General features: G+C 45.0%; 1 long non-coding RNA gene across 1 annotated transcript; it reads right to left on the bottom strand.

Annotated features, from left to right (window-relative positions):
- Positions 1 to 11,296: 11,296 nt before the first annotated feature.
- On the bottom strand, positions 11,297 to 12,319 carry LOC147971638 (uncharacterized). Its single transcript, XR_015603330.1, has 3 exons — positions 12,131 to 12,319; positions 11,670 to 11,988; positions 11,297 to 11,468 (listed from the first exon to the last, which is right to left on the bottom strand). It is a non-coding gene; the product is annotated as an uncharacterized LOC147971638 (long non-coding RNA).
- Between the last annotated feature and the right edge of the window lie 2,287 nt (positions 12,320 to 14,606).

The raw sequence follows: 14,606 nt of genomic DNA, 5'->3' as shown, positions 1-14,606 counted from the left end.
CTCCGGTCAATAACCAATAGCGGAGCCTGGATGCTCATATTGGCTCCTACATATTCTACGAAGATCTTTATCGGTCAGACCGCATAACAACATACGGTTGTTCCCTTTGTCATCGGTATGTTACTTGCCCGAGATTCGATCGTCGGTATCTCAATACCTAGTTCAATATCGTTACCGGCAAGTCTCTTTACTCGTTCTGTAATACATCATCTTGCAACTAACTTATTAGTTGCATTGCTTGCAAGGCTTAAGTGATGTGCATTACCGAGAGGGCCCAGAGATACCTCTCCGACAATCGGTGTGACAAATCCTAATCTCGAAATACGCCAACCCAACATGTACCTTTGGAGACACCTGTAGAGCACCTTTATAATCGCATAGTTACGTTGTGACGTTTGGTAGCACACAAAGTGCTCCTCCGGTAAATGGGTGTTGCATAATCTCATAGTCATAGGAACACGTATAAGTCATGAAGAAAGCAATAGCAACATACTAAACAATCGGGTGCTAAGCTAATGGAATGGGTCATGTCAATCACATCATTCTCCTAATGATGTGATCCCATTAATCAAATGACAACTCATGTCTATGGTTAGGAAACATAACCATCTTCGATTAACGAGCTAGTCAAGTAGAGGCATACTAGTGACACTTTGTTTGTCTATGTATTCACACAAGTATAATGTTTCCGGTTAATACAATTCTAGCATGAATAATAAACATTTATCATGATATAAGGAAATAAATAATAAGTTTATTATTGCCTCTAGGGCATATTTCCTTTAGTCTCCTACTTGCACTAGAGTCAATAACCTAGTTCACATCGCCATGTGATTTAACATCAATAGTTCACATCACCATGTGATTAACACCCATAGTTCACATCGACATGTGACCAACACCCAAAGGGTTTACTAGAGTCAATAATCTAGTTCACATCGCTATGTGATTAACACCCAAAAGAGTACTGAGGTGTGATCATGTTTTGCTTGTGAGAGAAGTTTAGTCAACGGGTCTGCCACATTCAGATCCGTAAGTATTTTGCAAATTTCTATGTCAACAATGCTCTGCATGGAGCTACTCTAGCTAATTGCTCCCACTTTCAATATGTATCCAGATTGAGACTTAGAGTCATCTGGATCAGTGTCAAAACTTGCATCGACGTAACCCTTTACGACCAACCTTTTGTCACCTCCATAATCGAGAAACATATCCTTATTCCACTAAGGATAATTTTGACCAATGTCCAGTGATCTACTCCTAGATCACTATTGTACTCCCTTGCCAAACTCAGGGCAGGGTATACAATAGGTCTGTTACACAGCATGGCATACTTTATAGAACCTATGTCTGAGGCATAGGGAATGACTTTAATTCCCTCTCTATCTTCTGCCGTGGTCGGGTTTTGAGTCTTACTCAACTTCACACCTTTGTAACACAGGCAAGAACTCCTTCTTTGACTGTTCCATTTTGAACTACTTCAAAATCTTGTCAAGGTATGTACTCATTGAAAAACTTATCAAGCGTCTTGATCTATCTCTATAGATCTTGATGCTCAATATGTAAGCAGCTTCACCGAGGTCTTTCTTTGAAAAAACTCCTTTCAAACATTCCTTTATGCTTTGCAGAATAATTCTACATTATCTTCGATCAACAATATGTCTTTCACATATACTTATCAGAAATGCTGTAGTGCTCCCACTCACTTTCTTCTAAATACAGGCTTCACCGCAAGTCTGTATAAAACTATATGCTTTGATCAACTTATCAAAGCGTATATTCCAACTCCGAGATGCTTGCACCAGTCCATAGATGGATCGCTGGAGCTTGCATATTTTGTTAGTACCTTTAGGATTGACAAAACCTTTTGGTTGCATCATATACAACTCTTCTTTAATAAATCCATTAAGGAATGCAGTTTTGTTTATCCATTTGCCAAATTTCATAAAATGCGGCAATTGCTAACATGATTCGGACAGACTTAAGCATAGATACGAGTGAGAAACTCTCATCGTAGTCAACACCTTGAACTTGTCGAAAACCTTTTTGCGACAATTCTAGCTTTGTAGATAGTAACACTACTATCAGCGCCCGTCTTCCTATTGAAGATCCATTTAATCTCAATGGCTCGCCAATCATTGGGCAAGTCAATCAAAGTCCATACTTTGTTCTCATACATGGATCTCATCTCAGATTTCACAGCCTCAAGCCATTTCACAGAATCTGGGCTCATCATTGCTTCCTCATAGTTCGTAGGCTCGTCATGGTCAAGTAACATGACCTCCAGAACAGGATTACCGTACCACTCTGGTGCGTATCTCATTCTGGTTTACCTACGAGGTTCGGTAGTAACTTGATCTGAAGTTACATGATCATCATCATTAGCTTCCTCACTAATCGGTGTAGTAGTCACAGGAACAGATTTTTGTGATGAACTACTTTCCAATAAGGGAGAAGGTACAGTTACCTCATCAAGTTCTACTTTCCTCCCATTCACTTCTTTCGAGAGAAACTCCTTTTCTAGAAAGGATCCATTCAAAGCAACGAATATATTGCCTTCGGATCTGTGATAGAAGGTGTACCCAACATTTTCTTTTGGGTATCCTATGAAGACGCACTTCTCCGATTTGGGTTAGAGCTTATCAGGTTGAAACTTTTTCACATAAGCATTGCAACCTCAAACTTTAAGAAACGACAACTTAGGTTTCTTGCCAAACCATAGTTCATACGGTGTCGTCTCAACGGATTTAGATGGTGCCCTTTTCAACATGAATGCAGCTGTCTCTAATGCATAACCCCAAAACTATAGTGATTAATCGGTAAGAAACATCATAGATTGCACTATATCCAATAATAGTATGGTTATGACGTTCGGACACACCATTATGCTGTGGTGTTCTAGGTGGCATGATTTTGTGAAACTATTCCACATTGTTTTAATTGAAGACCAAACTCGTAACTCAAATATTTGTCTCTGCGATCAGATTGTAGAAACTTTATTTTCTTGTCACGATGATTTTCCACTTCACTCTGAAGTTCTTTGAACTTTTCAAATGTTTCAGACTTATGTTTCATCAAGTAGATATACTCATATCTGCTCAAATCATCTGTGAAGATAAGAAAATAATGATACCTCCCGCGAGCCTCAATATTCATCGGACCACATACATCAGTATGTATGATTTCCAACAAATCTGTTGCTCACTCCATTGTTCCGGAGAACGGAGTCTTAGTCATCTTGCCCATGAGGCATGGTTCGCAAGCATCAACTGATTCATAATCAAGTGATTCCAAAAGCCCATCGGCATGGATTTTCTTCATGCGCTTTACACCAATATGACCTAAACGGCAGTGCCACAAATAAGTTGCACTATCATTATTAACTTTGCATCTTTTGGTTTCAATATTATGAATATGTGTATCACTATGATCGAGATCCAACGAACCATTTTCATTGGGTGTGTAACCATATAAGGTTTTATTCATGTAAACAGAACAACAATTTATTCTCTTACTTAAATGAATAACCGTATTGCAATAAACATGATCAAATCATATTCACGCTCAACGCAAACACCAAATAGCACTTATTTAGGTTCAACACTAATCCCGAAAGTATAGGGAGTGTGCGATGATGATCATATCAATCTTGGAACCATTTCCAATACACATCGTCACTTCACCCTTAACTAGTCTCTGTTCATTTTGCAACTCCCGTTTTGAGTTACTATTCTTACCAACTGAACTAGTACCAAATACTGAGGGGTTGCTATAAACACTAGTAAAATATACATCAATAACATGTATATCAAATATACCTATGTTCACTTTGCCATCCTTCTTATCCACCAATTACTTGGGGTAGTTCCGCTTCTAGTGACCAGTCCCTTTGCAGTAGAAGCACTCAGTTTCAGACTTAGGTCCAGACTTGGGTTTTTCACTTGAGCAGCAACTTGTTTGCCGTTCTTCTTGAAGTGCCCCTTTCTTCCCTTTGTCCCTTTACTTGAAACTAGTGGTTTTACCATCAACACTTGATGCTTTTCTTGATTTCTACCTTCGTCGATTTCAGCATCACGAAGAGCTTGGGAATCGTTTCCGTTATCCCTTGCATATTATAGTTCATCACGAAGTTCTACTAACTTGGTGATGGTGACTAGAGAATTCTGTCAATCACTATTTTATCTGGAAGATTAACTCCCACTTGATTCAAGCGATTGTAGTACCCAGACAATCTGAGCACATGCTCACTGCTTGAGCTATTCTCCTCCATCTTTTAGCTATAGAACTTGTTGGAGACTTCATATCTCTCAACTCGGGTATTTGCTTGAAATATTAACTTCAACTCCTGGAACATCTCATATGGTCCATGACGTTCAAAACGTCTTTGAAATCCCGATTCAAAGTTGTTAAGCATGGTGCACTAAACTATCAAGTAGTCATCATATTAAGCTAGCCAAACGTTCATAACGTCTGCATCTGCTCCTGCAATAGGTCAGTCACCTAGCGGTGCATCAAGGACATAATTCTTCTATGCAGCAATGAGGATAATCCTTAGATCACGGATCCAATCTGCATCATTGCTACTAACATTTTTCAACTTAGTTTTCTCTAGGAACATATCAAAAATAAAACAGGAGAGCTAAACGCGAGCTATTGATCTACAACATAGAAATGCTAATACTACCAGGACTAAGTTCATGATAAATTAAAGTTCAATTAATCATATTACTTAAGAACTCCCACTTAGAAAGACATCCCTCTAATCTTCTAAGTGATCACGTGATCCAAATCAACTAAACCATAACCGATCATCACGTGAAATGGAGTAGTTTCTAATGGTGAACATCACTATGTTGATCATATCTACTATATGATTCACGCTCGACCTTTCGGTCTCAGTGTTCCGAGGCCATATCTGCATATTCTAGGCTCGTCAAGTTTAACCTGAGTATTCTACGTGTGCAAAACTGGCTTGCACCCGTTGTAGATGGACGTAGAGATTATCACACCCGATCATCACGTGGTGTCTGGGCACGACGAACTTTGGCAACGGTGCATACTCAGGGAGAACACTTTTATCTTGAAATTTAGTGAGAGATCATCTTATAATGCTACCGTCAATCAAAGCAAGATAAGATGCATAAAAGATAAACATCACATGCAATCAATATAAGTGATATGATATGGCCATCATCATCTTGTGCTTGTGATCTCCATCTCCGAAGCATCGTCATGATCACCATCGTCACCGGCACGACACCTTGATCTCCATCGTAGCATCATTGTCGTCTCGCCAATCTTATGCTTCCACGACTATCGCTACCGCTTAGTGATAAAGTAAAGCATTACAGCGCGATTGCATTGCATACAATAAAGCGACAACCATATGGCTCCTGCCAGTTGCCGATAACTCGGTTACAAAACATGATCATCTCATACAATAAAATTTAGTATCATGTCTTGACCATATCACATCACAACATGCCCTACAAAAACAAGTTAGACGTCCTCTACTTTGTTGTTGCAAGTTTTACGTGGCTGCTACGGGCTTAGCAACAACCGTTCTTACCTATGCATCAAAAACCACAACGATAGTTTGTCAAGTTGGTGTTGTTTTAACCTTCGCAAGGACCGGGCGTAGCCACACTCGGTTCAACTAAAGTTGGAGAAACTGACACCCGCCAGCCACCTGTGTGCAAAGCACGTCGGTAGAACCAGTCTCACGTAAGCGTACACGTAATGTCGGTCTGGGCCGCTTCATCCAACAATACCACCGAACCAAAGTATGACATGGTGGTAAGCAGTATGACTTATATCGCCCACAACTCACTTGTGTTCTACTCGTGCATATAACATCAACGCATAAAACCTAGGCTTGGATGCCACTGTTGGGGAACGTAGTAATTTCAAAAAAATTCCTACGCACACACAAGATCATGGTGATGCATAGCAACGAGAGGGGAGAGTGTTGTCTACGTACCCTCGTAGACCGAAAGTGGAAGCGTTAGCACAACGCGGTTGATGTAGTCGTACGTCTTCATGGCCCAACCGATCAAGCACCGAAACTACGGCACCTCTGAGTTTTAGCACACGTTCAGCTCGATGACGATCTCCGGACTCTGATCCAGCAAAGTGTCGGGGATGAGTTCCGTCAGCACGACGGCGTGGTGACGATCTTGATGTTTTACCGTCGCAGGGCTTCGCCTAAGCACCGCTACAATATTATCGAGGACTATGGTGGAGGGGGGCACCTCACACGGCTAAGAGATCAATGATCAGCTGTTGTCTATGGGGTGCCCCCTGCCCCCGTATATAAAGGAGTGGAGGGGGCCGGCCAAGGAGGGTGGCGCGCCCTAGGGGGGAGTCCAACTCCCACCGGGAGTAGGACTCCCCTTTTTCCTATTAGGAGTAGGAGAGGGAAGGAAGAGGAAGGAGGGAGGAAGGAAAGGGGGGCCGGCCCCCTTCCCAATTCGGATTGGGCTTGGGGGGGGGGCCCTCCCTTGCTCCTTTCCCATCCTTTCCACTAAGGCCCAATAAGGCCCATATACCTCCCGAGGGGTTCCGATAACCTCCCGGTGATCCAGTATTGTCCCAATCTCACCCGGAACCTTTTCGGTGTCCAAATATAGTCATCCAATATATCGATCTTTATGTCTGGACCATTTCGAGACTCCTCGTCAAGTCCGTGATCACATCCGGGACTCCGAACAACCTTCGGTACATCAAAATATATAAACTCATAATGAAACTGTCATCGTAATGTTAAGCGTGCGGACCCTACGGGTTCGAGAACAATGTAGACATGACCGAGACATGTCTCCGGTCAATAACCAATAGCGGAACCTGGATGCTCATATTGGCTCCTACATATTCTACGAAGATCTTTATCGGTCAGACCGCATAACAACATACATTTGTTCCCTTTGTCATCGATATGTTACTTGCCCGAGATTCGATCATCGGTATCTCAATACCTAGTTCAATCTCGTTACCGGCAAGTCTCTTTACTCGTTCTGTAATACATCATCTTGCAACTAACTTATTAGTTGCATTGCTTGCAAGGCTTAAGTGATGTGCATTACCGAGAGGGCCCAGAGATACCTCTCCGACAATCGGAGTGACAAATCCTAATCTCGAAATACGCCAACCCAACATGTACCTTTGGAGACACCTGTAGAGCACCTTTATAATCACCCAGTTACGTTGTGACATTTGGTAGCACACAAAGTGTTCCTCCGGTAAACGGGAGTTGCATAATCTCATAGTCATAGGAACATGTATAAGTCATGAAGAAAGCAATAGCAACATACTAAACGACCGGGTGCTAAGCTAATGGAATGGGTCATGTCAATCACATCATTCTCCTAATGATGTGGTCCCGTTAATCAAATGACAACTCATGTCTATGGTTAGGAAACATAACCATCTTCGATTAACGAGCTAGTCAAGTAGAGGCATACTAGTGACACTTTGTTTGTCTATGTATTCACACAAGTATTATGTTTCCGGTTAATACAATTCTAGCATGAATAATAAACATTTATCATGATATAAGGAAATAAATAATAACTTTATTATTGCCTCTAGGGCATATTTCCTTCACGAACTACCTTCGGTACATCAAAACACATAAACTCATAATACCGATCGTCATCGAACGTTAAGCGTGCGGACCCTACGGGTTCGAGAACTATGTAGACATGACCGAAACTCACTTCCGGTCAATTACCAATAGCGGAACCTGGATGCTCATATTGGTTCCTACATATTCTACGAACATCTTTATCGGTCAAACCCGATAAGAACATATGTTGTTTCCCATTGTCATCGGTATGTTACTTTCCCGAGATTCGATCGTCAGTATCTCAATACCTAGTTCAATCTCGTGACCGGCAAGTCTCTTTACTCGTTCTGTAATGCAACATCCCACAACTAACTTATTAGTCACATTGCTTGCAAGGCTTATAGTGATGTGCATTACCGAGAGGGCCTAGAGATACCTCTTCGACAATCGGAGTGACAAATCCTAATCTTGATCTGTGCCAACTCAATAAACACCATCAGAGACACCTGTAGAGCATCTTTATAGTCACCCAGTTATGTTGTGACGTTTGATAGCACACTAAGTGTTCCTCCGATATTCGGGAGTTGCATAATCTCATAGTCATAGGAACATGTATAAGTTATGGAGAAAGCAATGTCAATAAACTAAACAATCATAGTGCTAAGCTAAGGGATGGGTCAAGTCAATCACATCATTCTCTAATGATGTGATCCCATTCATCAAATGACAACCCATGTCTATGGTTAGGAAACTTAACCATCTTTGATTAACAAGCTAGTCAAGTAGAGGCATACTAGTGACACTCTGTTTGTCTATGTATTCACACATGCACTAAGTTTCCGGTTAATACAATTCTAGCATGAATAATAAACATTTATCATGATATAAGGACATATAAATAACAACTTTATTATTGCCTCTAGGGCATATTTCCTTCACTTCAGGGCATGGCCGAGCCAAGATCACGTAGACATAGCACCACTTCTCCACCACCATCGCCCCCATGAACCACCAACGGAACCACCTCGAGCCACTAGTCACCCTAGCCAAGGCAAGCTCAAAGACGAAGCCCATGCAGGGAATGTGACGTTGAGCGCCACCATCGCCTGATCCGGGAGACTGGGATCCAAAGTTTCCACCGGAGTAGACAGGAGGGAAGACGAGCACCGCATCACGACGCCTTCAACAAGGATACGGTGCCCACAGGCACCGCCGTCGTTGGCTTCAACCGAAATCGAAGCCCGGCATTACGCCAGCAGTGTGTGCGCCCCCAAAACCTATAGCCTGCTAGTCCACCTAGAGCCAAACCCACAAAGTAGAGGAAGCACTCGCTGCCAGCCCACGAACAGAGACCGGTGCGCCATGCGAAGCCTCCAGATCGGGAGAGGAAACCGGGGACGAGCGAGAACCGCACCTGCTTCACACCTAGCCCCCATGCACTTTTAATCCGTCTCCTATCTGACTAAATAGTATCTACTGTTTGTTGAAATCTCACAAATAAGAAAAGATGTTGAATGTTTGCTACTCCAGGGCACGCTTGATTGTGGGCTTTTTATATTAGCCTCGGATAAATTTGTGGCAGATCTGAATTTATATGATGGTAATAACTTACTTGGCCAATGATTGTTCACCGATTTATTCTTTTTTGGAATGTTAGGTGAGGCCCCTCCTAATGCTCCACCTTGTACAGGTGCTAAGCCTGTTATGTAGGCAAAAAATCTGATGTGGCAAGATAATTAAGAGGAGAGAGATGGGTTTGGTGACCCCATGAAGAACCAATGCCAAGCGCGTAAACCTAGGCCAAACATTTAAATGAAGCAAGCTCACCAATGCATGAAAGAGTTTAATAGTTAAGTTATTAAATGAATGGAGCTTAGCAACAACAACTTGCATCAATGCATTAGGGACTATAGTTGCTAAACTATTTAATGTGCTCAGCACCTCATCTAAGCAACTATCCATTGGAAGAAATCTAACACTTGTTGGTGAGCTTACCATTCCATCACATCAAGACAAATATGTATTGTGGATAATGCCCGATATTAATGCAACATCCAACACCTTTTCCAATTTCTGGTAAGTAGCTCCAGGGCTCCAGCCTCCATGCCATCTATAATGCTCCTGCTTCAAAGGATTGATGGGGAGGTCACACGAGTAGGAATGGTAATGGTGTTTCATTCCCGGCTAAGATCTGTCAAGAATTTTAGTTCTTGGACTTCATTTCATGGGTTTCCTGCTGGTGCTACAAGCTTTCATCAAGGTCAATGCTCATGTAGGTAACGTCAATGTTGTCTTGCTCCATGTAATATCCGGATTATATATCGGTATCACCCTTCACAAACCCATTATATTAGAAATTGATTGTTCTTTTGTGGTTGGTGTTCTAGGAAAAGACAGTTTTAACAGATCTCTCCTTGTTGATCTCAAGAAAGAAGCATTAAGTATTTCGAAGATGTTTGCGGATGTAAAGATTTCCAAGATTAGCAGGGAAGCTAATACGGTGGCGCACGAGCTAGCTAAATTTAGTTTTAATAATAGGCCTGACGGTGTTCTTATTAATAGTGTTTCGGCCTGTGTGGTAGATGCTGTAATGAATGATTGTATGAACATTCTAAATTAATTAATATATGAGTGGGGTTTTCAAAAAAAATATTGAACCATGCAGGAAGACTGCATGTTTTTTCTGAAAACGTGGTACTGCATGTAATCCTTATAAAGACTAGTAAGAATGCACGTGCAACGCACGACTGTGAGAAAAACAAACTCCTATGTAAACATATAGCACATCAGAGCCATCATCTCGTCTCAAGGAACCTCTGGAACTTTTAAATATTTAAATATTTATATATGACCATAACAAAATATCATTTGAAAATTGTATTATTTGCAGGCAATACAGAAACTACAAGGAGTAGGATGATACTGGGTTTATAAAACCAACAGACACTCCTACCTAATTATTATGCTCCGTTAGCATAAACACCTTTTACTTTTGTTTCATCCTTCATATCTCTCACATGAATGATAAACCTGCATATATTGCCTTTAAGAGTACTGTTGCTTGGAAACGAAGGAAACAACAAAGCTTGAATATGCCAGTGCCATGACTCTTGGTGAAGATGTGACATGGTCAATCCAGTTCTGGTATTTATCCATAGTCCACACTTTTCCCTACAATCCCAAGTCTGAATCGACAAAATAAGGAATCCATAGACCACACTTCTACACCAATTTTTGTACAGGACTAACTAAAGCTTGTGCTCGATTCTTTTTGATTGCTACAGTAACAAAGCAAATAAAAGGAATACAACATTGAGAATAGAACATATACCCAAGCATGCAGTTGTTTACCATATATTGAGGTGCTTGAGATTACACTAAAAACTATCCAACAAAATACCATAGAAAGGTTGCTCAAAATAAACAGTATGGCATGATGGCATAGAGGAATGCCACATGAAAATACAGTAAGCCCTGCAATTCTGTTTCTATGCTTCTCTAATACTGAAAGCAATAGCCAAATATCATTGTATAGTTCTTTCAGGGTGTCAGGCTCGCTTCAATGCATCTGTCGGCTGATAGAACTTCAATAGGATACTGAAAGAAAAAGAAATTTATAGCATAAAAATGTACGCACAGATTTGGTAGATATAGATTCAAATCTAGTCCAAACGTCATGATCCATTGAACCTTGCTGCATCCCTCGTAATAAGGATGGCCGGGACTGAGAGAAAATACCTCTCATGCAAGGAAGTTAGAGGACACTCATAGCTTAGGAGTAAATATAGCTTTCATATTCATGGAGTCAGCCACAGCAGCAAAGATGCGCAACACTGCAGCAAGGAAGAATAGCACATAACTGCATGATGGACAGAAACCATGTCAATCCACTTCAGTCCGTTCCCTGGAGAAAACATCACGTCACGTCCATTCAATCAACACGGAACTGAATTGTGCAAACAATTCACTGTGTTAAATGGAAAACACAAACTTTCAGGTTTAACAATTCACTAAGTTGGTCATTATTAGTCTTAGACAAATCTAAACAATTTACTAAGCATATATGCATTATAGCTTCAATGCATTGGACAGCAGAACAATTTACCTTGTTGCCTGGGACACTGCCCTTTTTAGATAACTATGGCTACTATGCTATTGACTCATCCAAGTCATGTTCGCCTAGAAAAACAAGGTGTACATTCTCACTTCTTTAGATATCCTCTGAGGGCCTCGCTGGACAGTAAATAACTGTATAGAAGAGCTGCCATAGTTGTCCATCTACAACTTGTACATTTTCACTTCATATAGTAAAATATTGCCGTGTCTTCTAAAATAGTTTTATTGTCGGAGCCTCCCATAGAGTCTTACCATATAAGTTAATTAGCGCTCACACAAATGGCTTGCGTCAGAGAATTGAAAATTACCTGCGTAAAAATAGCACATCCACAAGCAAACTAATCAGCATCTGAATGAAATAAACATCACTTTCATCAGAACGCTACCAAAGGTTGAGCCAACATAGCAGCATACAATTCTGCCTAAAGAGAAAAATGGTAGAACACATACCGTGAAGAACTCTGTGTTCAGAATCAGATGCACTTAGTGGAGAGGAGGGAGGCCTGATTGGATGCAACTCTCCAATCCAGTCCAGGTGAGATGTCACCGTCCACCACCAGGGGGCTCGGCAGGGAGGGGGCGGCGGGGCTGGCTGGGAGAGGTGGGGCGGATGAGTGGTGCGGCTAGGCGAGGCGGAAACGGAGGGGACTGTCGGGGGTTTGGTGCGACATATGCCAACGGATGGCTTATCATGGTGGGGGCGAGTAGAATGTCGCCGGTGCCTGGAAACAGGATGAGGCGAAGACATGCACGCCGGCGAATCTTACCCAGCTTCAGGGCTCTCCGGGGAGATAACACCCCTACTGCTGCTCTGCGGGGTCTCCGCATGATCACTATGGCCAAGTGTTTACACGGTTGCTCCTTGAGCTGTTTCTGGTGGTAGAAGAGGGCCAGGCTAGCTCTCTCCTTCTATCTGGTATGGTCTAGAACTACTGGGATCCAACCCTTTGCATGGGTGCCCTGGGGGGTTTATATAGGCCTACCCCCCAGGGGTACAATGGTAATTCGTCTGGGCACGGGCCCATCCGTCAGTGCCTCTGACCTCCGACTTCTCCGCCGACTACTAGGGCCCGCCGACTGGTGGGCCCCGCCGACTGGTCTGGTACGGAGCCGACAGGCCGCGTCCGCCGCGGGCGGGTCTTGCCGGCTGCTGATTACTGTAGCCGTGCTTCTGATGACGCAGGCTTGGTCAAGGGGTCGTGGCAACAGCCCCGCCGCCTGGCGGGCGATCACTGTGGCCACTCCCCACCTTATCTTGATTAATGGCGCGTGGGCCCCGGGGGAGGGCACGGCCGACTCCCCCGGGCCGACTCCCGACGGGTCCGACTGGCGGTTCTCCCGCCGTCTCCCGAGGTCTCGCTGGCTGGTGGGCCCCGCTGCTTCCAGGCCGTACAGACAAGCCGTCGTGGGCATAGGACTCGGTATTGTGGTGCTGATGTCAGGGTTGGCCGGGCAACAGTGCCACGCCGCATGGAGATCTTCCTGAATACGGCGTGCTGTGGCCATGCCTGCCCTTGGTTAGGGGCGGGGAGTGGGCTTCACTGTAGCCACGCCCCTGCCCCGTCCCCTTCCCCTTCGATGAGGTCATGATTTGTTGGAGTCGCCGGCTGACTCCCCAAAGCCGGCTTCTCTGGAAGTCGTCCCGGGGACTCGGCCGTGAGCGGGCAGTCGGCCACCCTGCCGTCGACTCCTCAGGAGGCGGCTCTTCGTCCCGGAGTCTTGAGGGGCGCAACCTGCCCCGATGTCTTGAAAGGTTATGGGACTCGGGTTGGCCTACCCGTGGCCCATTACTCCGACAGTAGTCCCCGAAGCTGGTGAGGCGCCGCGGACGATCGGCCGGGAAGCCTCAGCAGTTTCTCTCTCCGGGTGCTCGACACATGGTCTTGATTGACTTCTGCCGGGCCGTCTAGAAGGAGTCGGACTTGCTCAACTCGGACTTCACTCAATTTCGACTTGCTCAGTATTTCGAACGTCGCGGCGGGATTTCAAGTGGCGTGCTAGCTAAGCCTCCAGGCCGCCGCCCGTTCTTGGCCTGTCACACGAGGGCACGTGGCCAGGCCATCCTATCAGCCTACGCGCACGACGGGACAGGCCCATAGGCGGGGCCCGCCACTACCGCGCCTCGGTGCCCGAGCGGATCCGCTGTGGCCCCGGTGGACGGTTGGGATTCCTGTGGAGTTATTGTGCGCAGTAACTTTACGGGGATCGTGGGGGTCGTGGGGTTGTGGGCGCAGTAAATCCCCACGTCCGCCCCCTCGGCTTCGCAGCCCACGGGGCTATAAGTAGGGGGAAGAGGGGGGCACGCGTGCCCCTCCTTCCCACTACCCCTCGTTCTCTTCTTCCTCGCTCTCCTCCTTCCTCTTCTCTTCTTCGCTCCGCCGCACGCCCAAGCTCCGGCGAACACCGCGGCGACAGCTCGCGATGAGTTCCTCCTCCACTGCCGTGCCTCCCCCAGTGCGCTCCGGCACCTGGGACGGTTCCGAAGTCCATGAAGACCACATCGAGTTCCTCCGCCGGACCCGTCGGCTTCTCGGCGAGGATCGCGTGCAGGTGCGTCTTGCGCCGGAGGGGGAGATTTCCCCCGCCCCGCAGGAGGGCGAGCGGGTCATCTTCCGCTCGCACTGCCTGTGCGGGCTGGGGCTGCCGGCGAGCAGCTTTTTCCGGTCTTCCATGGAGTTCTACGGACTCCAGCCGCACCACCTCACCCCCAACACCGTGGTGCTGCTGTCCGCCTTCGTGGCCTTGTGCGAAGGCTTCCTCGAAGTCCTCCCCACCCTCGAGCTCTGGGGGGAGTTCTTCTCCAAGCTCGGCACCCAGGCCGCGGGCGTGCCGGCTCAATGCGGCGCCTTCATCGCCGTGCGAAGGTCAGGAGCCGACAACCCCTTCCCCTCCATCTCGCTGATAAAGTCGATGAAGATGTGGCAGA

Source organism: Triticum urartu, chromosome 5A (genome assembly GCF_056163025.1).
Source record: "Triticum urartu cultivar PI428250 chromosome 5A, HENAU_Tu73, whole genome shotgun sequence".
NCBI lineage: Eukaryota > Viridiplantae > Streptophyta > Magnoliopsida > Poales > Poaceae > Triticum > Triticum urartu.
Note: the sequence above shows the minus strand (reverse complement) of the source record. Positions and strands in the feature narration are given on the sequence as shown.